The sequence below is a fragment of the Salmo salar genome, chromosome 03 (genome assembly GCF_965601325.2).
Source record: "Salmo salar chromosome 03, fSalSal1, whole genome shotgun sequence".
NCBI lineage: Eukaryota > Metazoa > Chordata > Actinopteri > Salmoniformes > Salmonidae > Salmo > Salmo salar.
Window position 1 is genome coordinate 116,335 of NC_138293.1, and position 10,155 is coordinate 126,489.

The 10,155-nt window shown below is 40.0% G+C and overlaps 1 non-coding gene across 1 annotated transcript; it reads right to left on the reverse strand.

The window, feature by feature from the left end:
* Positions 1 to 8,812: 8,812 nt before the first annotated feature.
* Positions 8,813 to 8,884, reverse strand: trnap-ugg (transfer RNA proline (anticodon UGG)). The gene has a single exon. It is a non-coding gene; the product is annotated as a tRNA-Pro (tRNA).
* Between the last annotated feature and the right edge of the window lie 1,271 nt (positions 8,885 to 10,155).

The following is a 10,155-nucleotide window of genomic DNA, read 5'->3' on the forward strand; positions in this document are numbered from 1 at the left end:
TGATTGCGTTCAAGAGATGTAAATCTATAATTCTTTAAATGACAATATAATATTTTACCAATGTTTTCTAATTTTAATTATTTAATTTGTGACGCTGACTTGACTGCCGGTTATTGGAGGGAAACGATTTCCTCAACATCAATGCCATAGTAAAACGCTGTTTTTGGATATAAATATGAACTTGATAGAACTAAAAATGCATGCATTGTGTAACATAATGTCCTAGGAGTGTCATCTGATGGAGATTGTAAAAGGTTAGTGCATCATTTTAGCTGGTTTTATGGTTTTGGTGACCCTGTCTTTGACTTGACAAAACATTACACACAACTCTTGTAAATGTACTGTCCTAACATACTCTAAATTTATGCTTTCGCCGTAAAACCTTTTTGAAATCGTAAAACGTGGTTAGATTAAGGAGATGTTTATCTTTCAAAGGGTGTAAAATAGTTGTATGTTTGAAAAATTTGAATTTTGACATTTATTTGGATTCAAATTTGCCGGTCTTGAAATGCACCTGCTGTTGATGGAGTGCACCACGGGTGGCACGCTAGCGTCCCACCTAGCCCATAGAGGTTAAGCCGCGACAGCAAACTGATGATGAGTGTTGACAAATGAATATTGAGCAAAATGAGGTCAATTAATATTTTAAAAGAGAAAATGAAAAAATAAAACTTAAAAAAGAATGGAGCTCATTTATTTTGAGTCGATTGATGCATCAGTACGTGAATCAAAGTAAACGAACGTAAAAAATACCCATTCAAATCGATCAGTTTTCAACTAGAGAGATTGAAACGCGTCGTATCTGTCTCAAGTCTCCGTAACTGTTTATGTTACAACTCCACATCTGCAATAAATGGTGGTGGAGCTAGAGCGGTGTTTGTCAAACCATGACACATACCAATAATCGGTATTCTCACAAAAACATTTGTAGCATCTGAACCGTTTGACCTACAACATCGTATGACCACTCCCTGGAAAGGGGAGACCCTCACGAACACGGTGGTGTTCTCAATTTGTCTCTACGTCCCCCACAAGTGTCAGGGGACTCGTCTGAAGTCGGAACCCTCTATGTGCAAACATCTGTTTGTAGAATCCAAAATCTTTGGGCTACAAACTAATGTGACCCCACTTGTCACAATGTTCTCCGTTTTGCCCTACGTTTTCCACAAGTGTCACGGGACTAATCTGAAGGTAACAGGTACTGATTAAAATGATAGATTTTTTAACCAGGGACCTCTCGCACCCTAAGCCATAATAGTACAACTATACCAACGATCCGTTTGGTCAAAGAATTTTCACTTTCCACAAAAATGACGGTCAGGATATGAATCGATGTCTCCATGTTGCTTAAGAGCTTCACATAGCATTGGTGGTATAGTGGTGAGCATAGCTGCCTTCCAAGCAGTTGACCAGGGTTCGATTCCCAGCCAATGCAGAGCATGAGATATTCACTAGGTTTAGGGGCTGGGTGTCATTTCAAGTGTATTACATTGGAATCAATGTCCATGTTAGTGGAAGTCAGATTTGCTCTTAGTTTTTGCAGGTTTTCTAAATGAAGTGCGATATTGAGCCAACTAGTGAATATCACAATAGATACGCAGTCCATCGCCTAAACCATTCAGCCACCTCGTCCTGCGCCCAAGAGGTGGCTGTTTGCAACCAGTGGCCAGAGATCTGCCTGTCTGAGCTTGTTAAAAGATCTGCAAAAGGGCTCATCCGCGATTTGAACCCGGGACCTCTCGCACCCAAAGCGAGAATCATACCCCTAGACCAACGAGCCTTAGACAAGAATAAAATTGTTTTGCTTTCTGCGGCAATTACAATGAGGATATCAATTGTTCTTGTCCATGGTGCTTGGAAAGATTGAACCTCATGTGAGTGTTTGTGCTATACTTGTGAGCATAGCAGTCTTCCAAACTGTTGACCAGGCTTCAGTTCAAATCTTTTGTATTTCATCTGCTGTGTCTTTCACATTCTGTCTTCTTAACCTGTTAGGGCTAGGGGGCAGCATTTGCACGTCTGGATAAAAAAATGTACCCGATTTAATCTGGTTACTAATCCTACCCAGTAACTAGAATATGCATATACTTATTATATATGGATAGAAAACACTCTAAAGTTTCTAAAACTGTTTGAATGGTGTCTGTGAGTATAACAGAACTCATTTGGCAGGCAAAACCCTGAGACATTTTCTGACAGGAAGTTGAAACCTGATGTGTTGTATTACCTTTAAACCTATCCCATTGAAAAACACAGGGGCTGAGGAATATTTTGGCACTTCCTATTGCTTCCACTAGATGTCACCAGCCTTTACAAAGTGTTTTGAGTCTTCTGGAGGGAGATCTGACCGAACAAGAGCCATGGAACGATGATGTCCCATTAGACACCTGGCGCGCGAGTTCATGTTGGGTACCCTCGTTCCAATACGCTATAAAAGAGTATGCATTCGTCCACCTTGAATATTATTCATGTTCTGGTTAAAAAAGGCCCTAATGATTTATGCTATACAACGTTTGACATGTTTGAACGAACGTAAATATATTTTTTCCCCTCGTTCATGACGAGAAGTCCGGCTGGCTTAGATCATGTGCTAACAAGACGGAGATTTTTGGACATAAATGATGAGCTTTTTTGAACAAAACTACATTCGTTATGGACCTGTGATACCTGGAAGTGACATCTGATGAAGAGAATCAAAGGTAATGGATTATTTACATAGTATTTTCGATTTTAGATCTCCCCAACATGACGTCTAGTCTGTATCGCAACGCGTATTTTTCTGGGCGCAGTGCTCAGATTATTGCAAAGTGTGATTTCCCAGTAAGGTTATTTTTAAATCTGGCAAGTTGATTGCGTTCAAGAGATGTAAATCTATAATTCTTTAAATGACAATATAATATTTTACCAATGTTTTCTAATTTTAATTATTTAATTTGTGACGCTGACTTGACTGCCGGTTATTGGAGGGAAACGATTTCCTCAACATCAATGCCATAGTAAAACGCTGTTTTTGGATATAAATATGAACTTGATAGAACTAAAAATGCATGCATTGTGTAACATAATGTCCTAGGAGTGTCATCTGATGGAGATTGTAAAAGGTTAGTGCATCATTTTAGCTGGTTTTATGGTTTTGGTGACCCTGTCTTTGACTTGACAAAACATTACACACAACTCTTGTAAATGTACTGTCCTAACATACTCTAAATTTATGCTTTCGCCGTAAAACCTTTTTGAAATCGTAAAACGTGGTTAGATTAAGGAGATGTTTATCTTTCAAAGGGTATAAAATAGTTGTATGTTTGAAAAATTTGAATTTTGACATTTATTTGGATTCAAATTTGCCGGTCTTGAAATGCACCTGCTGTTGATGGAGTGCACCACGGGTGGCACGCTAGCGTCCCACCTAGCCCATAGAGGTTAAGCCGCGACAGCAAACTGATGATGAGTGTTGACAAATGAATATTGAGCAAAATGAGGTCAATTAATATTTTAAAAGAGAAAATGAAAAAATAAAACTTAAAAAAGAATGGAGCTCATTTATTTTGAGTCGATTGATGCATCAGTACGTGAATCAAAGTAAACGAACGTAAAAAATACCCATTCAAATCGATCAGTTTTCAACTAGAGAGATTGAAACGCGTCGTATCTGTCTCAAGCCTCCGTAACTGTTTATGTTACAACTCCACATCTGCAATAAATGGTGGTGGAGCTAGAGCGGTGTTTGTCAAACCATGAGACATACCAATAATCGGTATTCTCACAAAAACATTTGTAGCATCTGAACCGTTTGACCTACAACATCGTATGACCACTCCCTGGAAAGGGGAGACCCTCACGAACACGGTGGTGTTCTCAATTTGTCTCTACGTCCCCCACAAGTGTCAGGGGACTCGTCTGAAGTCGGAACCCTCTATGTGCAAACATCTGTTTGTAGAATCCAAAATCTTTGGGCTACAAACTAATGTGACCCCACTTGTCACAATGTTCTCCGTTTTGCCCTACGTTTTCCACAAGTGTCACGGGACTAATCTGAAGGTAACAGGTACTGATTAAAATGATAGATTTTTTAACCAGGGACCTCTCGCACCCTAAGCCATAATAGTACAACTATACCAACGATCCGTTTGGTCAAAGAATTTTCACTTTCCACAAAAATGACGGTCAGGATATGAATCGATGTCTCCATGTTGCTTAAGAGCTTCACATAGCATTGGTGGTATAGTGGTGAGCATAGCTGCCTTCCAAGCAGTTGACCAGGGTTCGATTCCCAGCCAATGCAGAGCATGAGATATTCACTAGGTTTAGGGGCTGGGTGTCATTTCAAGTGTATTACATTGGAATCAATGTCCATGTTAGTGGAAGTCAGATTTGCTCTTAGTTTTTGCAGGTTTTCTAAATGAAGTGCGATATTGAGCCAACTAGTGAATATCACAATAGATACGCAGTCCATCGCCTAAACCATTCAGCCACCTCGTCCTGCGCCCAAGAGGTGGCTGTTTGCAACCAGTGGCCAGAGATCTGCCTGTCTGAGCTTGTTAAAAGATCTGCAAAAGGGCTCATCCGCGATTTGAACCCGGGACCTCTCGCACCCAAAGCGAGAATCATACCCCTAGACCAACGAGCCTTAGACAAGAATAAAATTGTTTTGCTTTCTGCGGCAATTACAATGAGGATATCAATTGTTCTTGTCCATGGTGCTTGGAAAGATTGAACCTCATGTGAGTGTTTGTGCTATACTTGTGAGCATAGCAGTCTTCCAAACTGTTGACCAGGCTTCAGTTCAAATCTTTTGTATTTCATCTGCTGTGTCTTTCACATTCTGTCTTCTTAACCTGTTAGGGCTAGGGGGCAGCATTTGCACGTCTGGATAAAAAAATGTACCCGATTTAATCTGGTTACTAATCCTACCCAGTAACTAGAATATGCATATACTTATTATATATGGATAGAAAACACTCTAAAGTTTCTAAAACTGTTTGAATGGTGTCTGTGAGTATAACAGAACTCATTTGGCAGGCAAAACCCTGAGACATTTTCTGACAGGAAGTTGAAACCTGATGTGTTGTATTACCTTTAAACCTATCCCATTGAAAAACACAGGGGCTGAGGAATATTTTGGCACTTCCTATTGCTTCCACTAGATGTCACCAGCCTTTACAAAGTGTTTTGAGTCTTCTGGAGGGAGATCTGACCGAACAAGAGCCATGGAACGATGATGTCCCATTAGACACCTGGCGCGCGAGTTCATGTTGGGTACCCTCGTTCCAATACGCTATAAAAGAGTATGCATTCGTCCACCTTGAATATTATTCATGTTCTGGTTAAAAAAGGCCCTAATGATTTATGCTATACAACGTTTGACATGTTTGAACGAACGTAAATATATTTTTTCCCCTCGTTCATGACGAGAAGTCCGGCTGGCTTAGATCATGTGCTAACAAGACGGAGATTTTTGGACATAAATGATGAGCTTTTTTGAACAAAACTACATTCGTTATGGACCTGTGATACCTGGAAGTGACATCTGATGAAGAGAATCAAAGGTAATGGATTATTTACATAGTATTTTCGATTTTAGATCTCCCCAACATGACGTCTAGTCTGTATCGCAACGCGTATTTTTCTGGGCGCAGTGCTCAGATTATTGCAAAGTGTGATTTCCCAGTAAGGTTATTTTTAAATCTGGCAAGTTGATTGCGTTCAAGAGATGTAAATCTATAATTCTTTAAATGACAATATAATATTTTACCAATGTTTTCTAATTTTAATTATTTAATTTGTGACGCTGACTTGACTGCCGGTTATTGGAGGGAAACGATTTCCTCAACATCAATGCCATAGTAAAACGCTGTTTTTGGATATAAATATGAACTTGATAGAACTAAAAATGCATGCATTGTGTAACATAATGTCCTAGGAGTGTCATCTGATGGAGATTGTAAAAGGTTAGTGCATCATTTTAGCTGGTTTTATGGTTTTGGTGACCCTGTCTTTGACTTGACAAAACATTACACACAACTCTTGTAAATGTACTGTCCTAACATACTCTAAATTTATGCTTTCGCCGTAAAACCTTTTTGAAATCGTAAAACGTGGTTAGATTAAGGAGATGTTTATCTTTCAAAGGGTGTAAAATAGTTGTATGTTTGAAAAATTTGAATTTTGACATTTATTTGGATTCAAATTTGCCGGTCTTGAAATGCACCTGCTGTTGATGGAGTGCACCACGGGTGGCACGCTAGCGTCCCACCTAGCCCATAGAGGTTAAGCCGCGACAGCAAACTGATGATGAGTGTTGACAAATGAATATTGAGCAAAATGAGGTCAATTAATATTTTAAAAGAGAAAATGAAAAAATAAAACTTAAAAAAGAATGGAGCTCATTTATTTTGAGTCGATTGATGCATCAGTACGTGAATCAAAGTAAACGAACGTAAAAAATACCCATTCAAATCGATCAGTTTTCAACTAGAGAGATTGAAACGCGTCGTATCTGTCTCAAGCCTCCGTAACTGTTTATGTTACAACTCCACATCTGCAATAAATGGTGGTGGAGCTAGAGCGGTGTTTGTCAAACCATGAGACATACCAATAATCGGTATTCTCACAAAAACATTTGTAGCATCTGAACCGTTTGACCTACAACATCGTATGACCACTCCCTGGAAAGGGGAGACCCTCACGAACACGGTGGTGTTCTCAATTTGTCTCTACGTCCCCCACAAGTGTCAGGGGACTCGTCTGAAGTCGGAACCCTCTATGTGCAAACATCTGTTTGTAGAATCCAAAATCTTTGGGCTACAAACTAATGTGACCCCACTTGTCACAATGTTCTCCGTTTTGCCCTACGTTTTCCACAAGTGTCACGGGACTAATCTGAAGGTAACAGGTACTGATTAAAATGATAGATTTTTTAACCAGGGACCTCTCGCACCCTAAGCCATAATAGTACAACTATACCAACGATCCGTTTGGTCAAAGAATTTTCACTTTCCACAAAAATGACGGTCAGGATATGAATCGATGTCTCCATGTTGCTTAAGAGCTTCACATAGCATTGGTGGTATAGTGGTGAGCATAGCTGCCTTCCAAGCAGTTGACCAGGGTTCGATTCCCAGCCAATGCAGAGCATGAGATATTCACTAGGTTTAGGGGCTGGGTGTCATTTCAAGTGTATTACATTGGAATCAATGTCCATGTTAGTGGAAGTCAGATTTGCTCTTAGTTTTTGCAGGTTTTCTAAATGAAGTGCGATATTGAGCCAACTAGTGAATATCACAATAGATACGCAGTCCATCGCCTAAACCATTCAGCCACCTCGTCCTGCGCGCAAGAGGTGGCTGTTTGCAACCAGTGGCCAGAGATCTGCCTGTCTGAGCTTGTTAAAAGATCTGCAAAAGGGCTCATCCGCGATTTGAACCCGGGACCTCTCGCACCCAAAGCGAGAATCATACCCCTAGACCAACGAGCCTTAGACAAGAATAAAATTGTTTTGCTTTCTGCGGCAATTACAATGAGGATATCAATTGTTCTTGTCCATGGTGCTTGGAAAGATTGAACCTCATGTGAGTGTTTGTGCTATACTTGTGAGCATAGCAGTCTTCCAAACTGTTGACCAGGCTTCAGTTCAAATCTTTTGTATTTCATCTGCTGTGTCTTTCACATTCTGTCTTCTTAAGCCGCGACAGCAAACTGATGATGAGTGTTGACAAATGAATATTGAGCAAAATGAGGTCAATTAATATTTTAAAAGAGAAAATGAAAAAATAAAACTTAAAAAAGAATGGAGCTCATTTATTTTGAGTCGATTGATGCATCAGTACGTGAATCAAAGTAAACGAACGTAAAAAATACCCATTCAAATCGATCAGTTTTCAACTAGAGAGATTGAAACGCGTCGTATCTGTCTCAAGCCTCCGTAACTGTTTATGTTACAACTCCACATCTGCAATAAATGGTGGTGGAGCTAGAGCGGTGTTTGTCAAACCATGAGACATACCAATAATCGGTATTCTCACAAAAACATCTGTAGCATCTGAACCGTTTGACCTACAACATCGTATGACCACTCCCTGGAAAGGGGAGACCCTCACGAACACGGTGGTGTTCTCAATTTGTCTCTACGTCCCCCACAAGTGTCAGGGGACTCGTCTGAAGTCGGAACCCTCTATGTGCAAACATCTGTTTGTAGAATCCAAAATCTTTGGGCTACAAACTAATGTGACCCCACTTGTCACAATGTTCTCCGTTTTGCCCTACGTTTTCCACAAGTGTCACGGGACTAATCTGAAGGTAACAGGTACTGATTAAAATGATAGATTTTTTAACCAGGGACCTCTCGCACCCTAAGCCATAATAGTACAACTATACCAACGATCCGTTTGGTCAAAGAATTTTCACTTTCCACAAAAATGACGGTCAGGATATGAATCGATGTCTCCATGTTGCTTAAGAGCTTCACATAGCATTGGTGGTATAGTGGTGAGCATAGCTGCCTTCCAAGCAGTTGATCAGGGTTCGATTCCCAGCCAATGCAGAGCATGAGATATTCACTAGGTTTAGGGGCTGGGTGTCATTTCAAGTGTATTACATTGGAATCAATGTCCTTGTTAGTGGAAGTCAGATTTGCTCTTAGTTTTTGCAGGTTTTCTAAATGAAGTGCGATATTGAGCCAACTAGTGAATATCACAATAGATACGCAGTCCATCGCCTAAACCATTCAGCCACCTCGTCCTGCGCCCAAGAGGTGGCTGTTTGCAACCAGTGGCCAGAGATCTGCCTGTCTGAGCTTGTTAAAAGATCTGCAAAAGGGCTCATCCGGGATTTGAACCCGGGACCTCTCGCACCCAAAGCGAGAATCATACCCCTAGACCAACGAGCCTTAGACAAGAATAAAATTGTTTTGCTTTCTGCGGCAATTACAATGAGGATATCAATTGTTCTTGTCCATGGTGCTTGGAAAGATTGAACCTCATGTGAGTGTTTGTGCTATACTTGTGAGCATAGCAGTCTTCCAAACTATTGACCAGGCTTCAGTTCAAATCTTTTGTATTTCATCTGCTGTGTCTTTCACATTCTGTCTTCTTAACCTGTTAGGGCTAGGGGGCAGCATTTGCACGTCTGGATAAAAAAATGTACCCGATTTAATCTGGTTACTAATCCTACCCAGTAACTAGAATATGCATATACTTATTATATATGGATAGAAAACACTCTAAAGTTTCTAAAACTGTTTGAATGGTGTCTGTGAGTATAACAGAACTCATTTGGCAGGCAAAACCCTGAGACATTTTCTGACAGGAAGTTGAAACCTGATGTGTTGTATTACCTTTAAACCTATCCCATTGAAAAACACAGGGGCTGAGGAATATTTTGGCACTTCCTATTGCTTCCACTAGATGTCACCAGCCTTTACAAAGTGTTTTGAGTCTTCTGGAGGGAGATCTGACCGAACAAGAGCCATGGAACGATGATGTCCCATTAGACACCTGGCGCGCGAGTTCATGTTGGGTACCCTCGTTCCAATACGCTATAAAAGAGTATGCATTCGTCCACCTTGAATATTATTCATGTTCTGGTTAAAAAAGGCCCTAATGATTTATGCTATACAACGTTTGACATGTTTGAACGAACGTAAATATATTTTTTCCCCTCGTTCATGACGAGAAGTCCGGCTGGCTTAGATCATGTGCTAACAAGACGGAGATTTTTGGACATAAATGATGAGCTTTTTTGAACAAAACTACATTCGTTATGGACCTGTGATACCTGGAAGTGACATCTGATGAAGAGAATCAAAGGTAATGGATTATTTACATAGTATTTTCGATTTTAGATCTCCCCAACATGACGTCTAGTCTGTATCGCAACGCGTATTTTTCTGGGCGCAGTGCTCAGATTATTGCAAAGTGTGATTTCCCAGTAAGGTTATTTTTAAATCTGGCAAGTTGATTGCGTTCAAGAGATGTAAATCTATAATTCTTTAAATGACAATATAATATTTTACCAATGTTTTCTAATTTTAATTATTTAATTTGTGACGCTGACTTGACTGCCGGTTATTGGAGGGAAACGATTTCCTCAACATCAATGCCATAGTAAAACGCTGTTTTTGGATATAAATATGAACTTGATAGAACTAAAAATGCATGC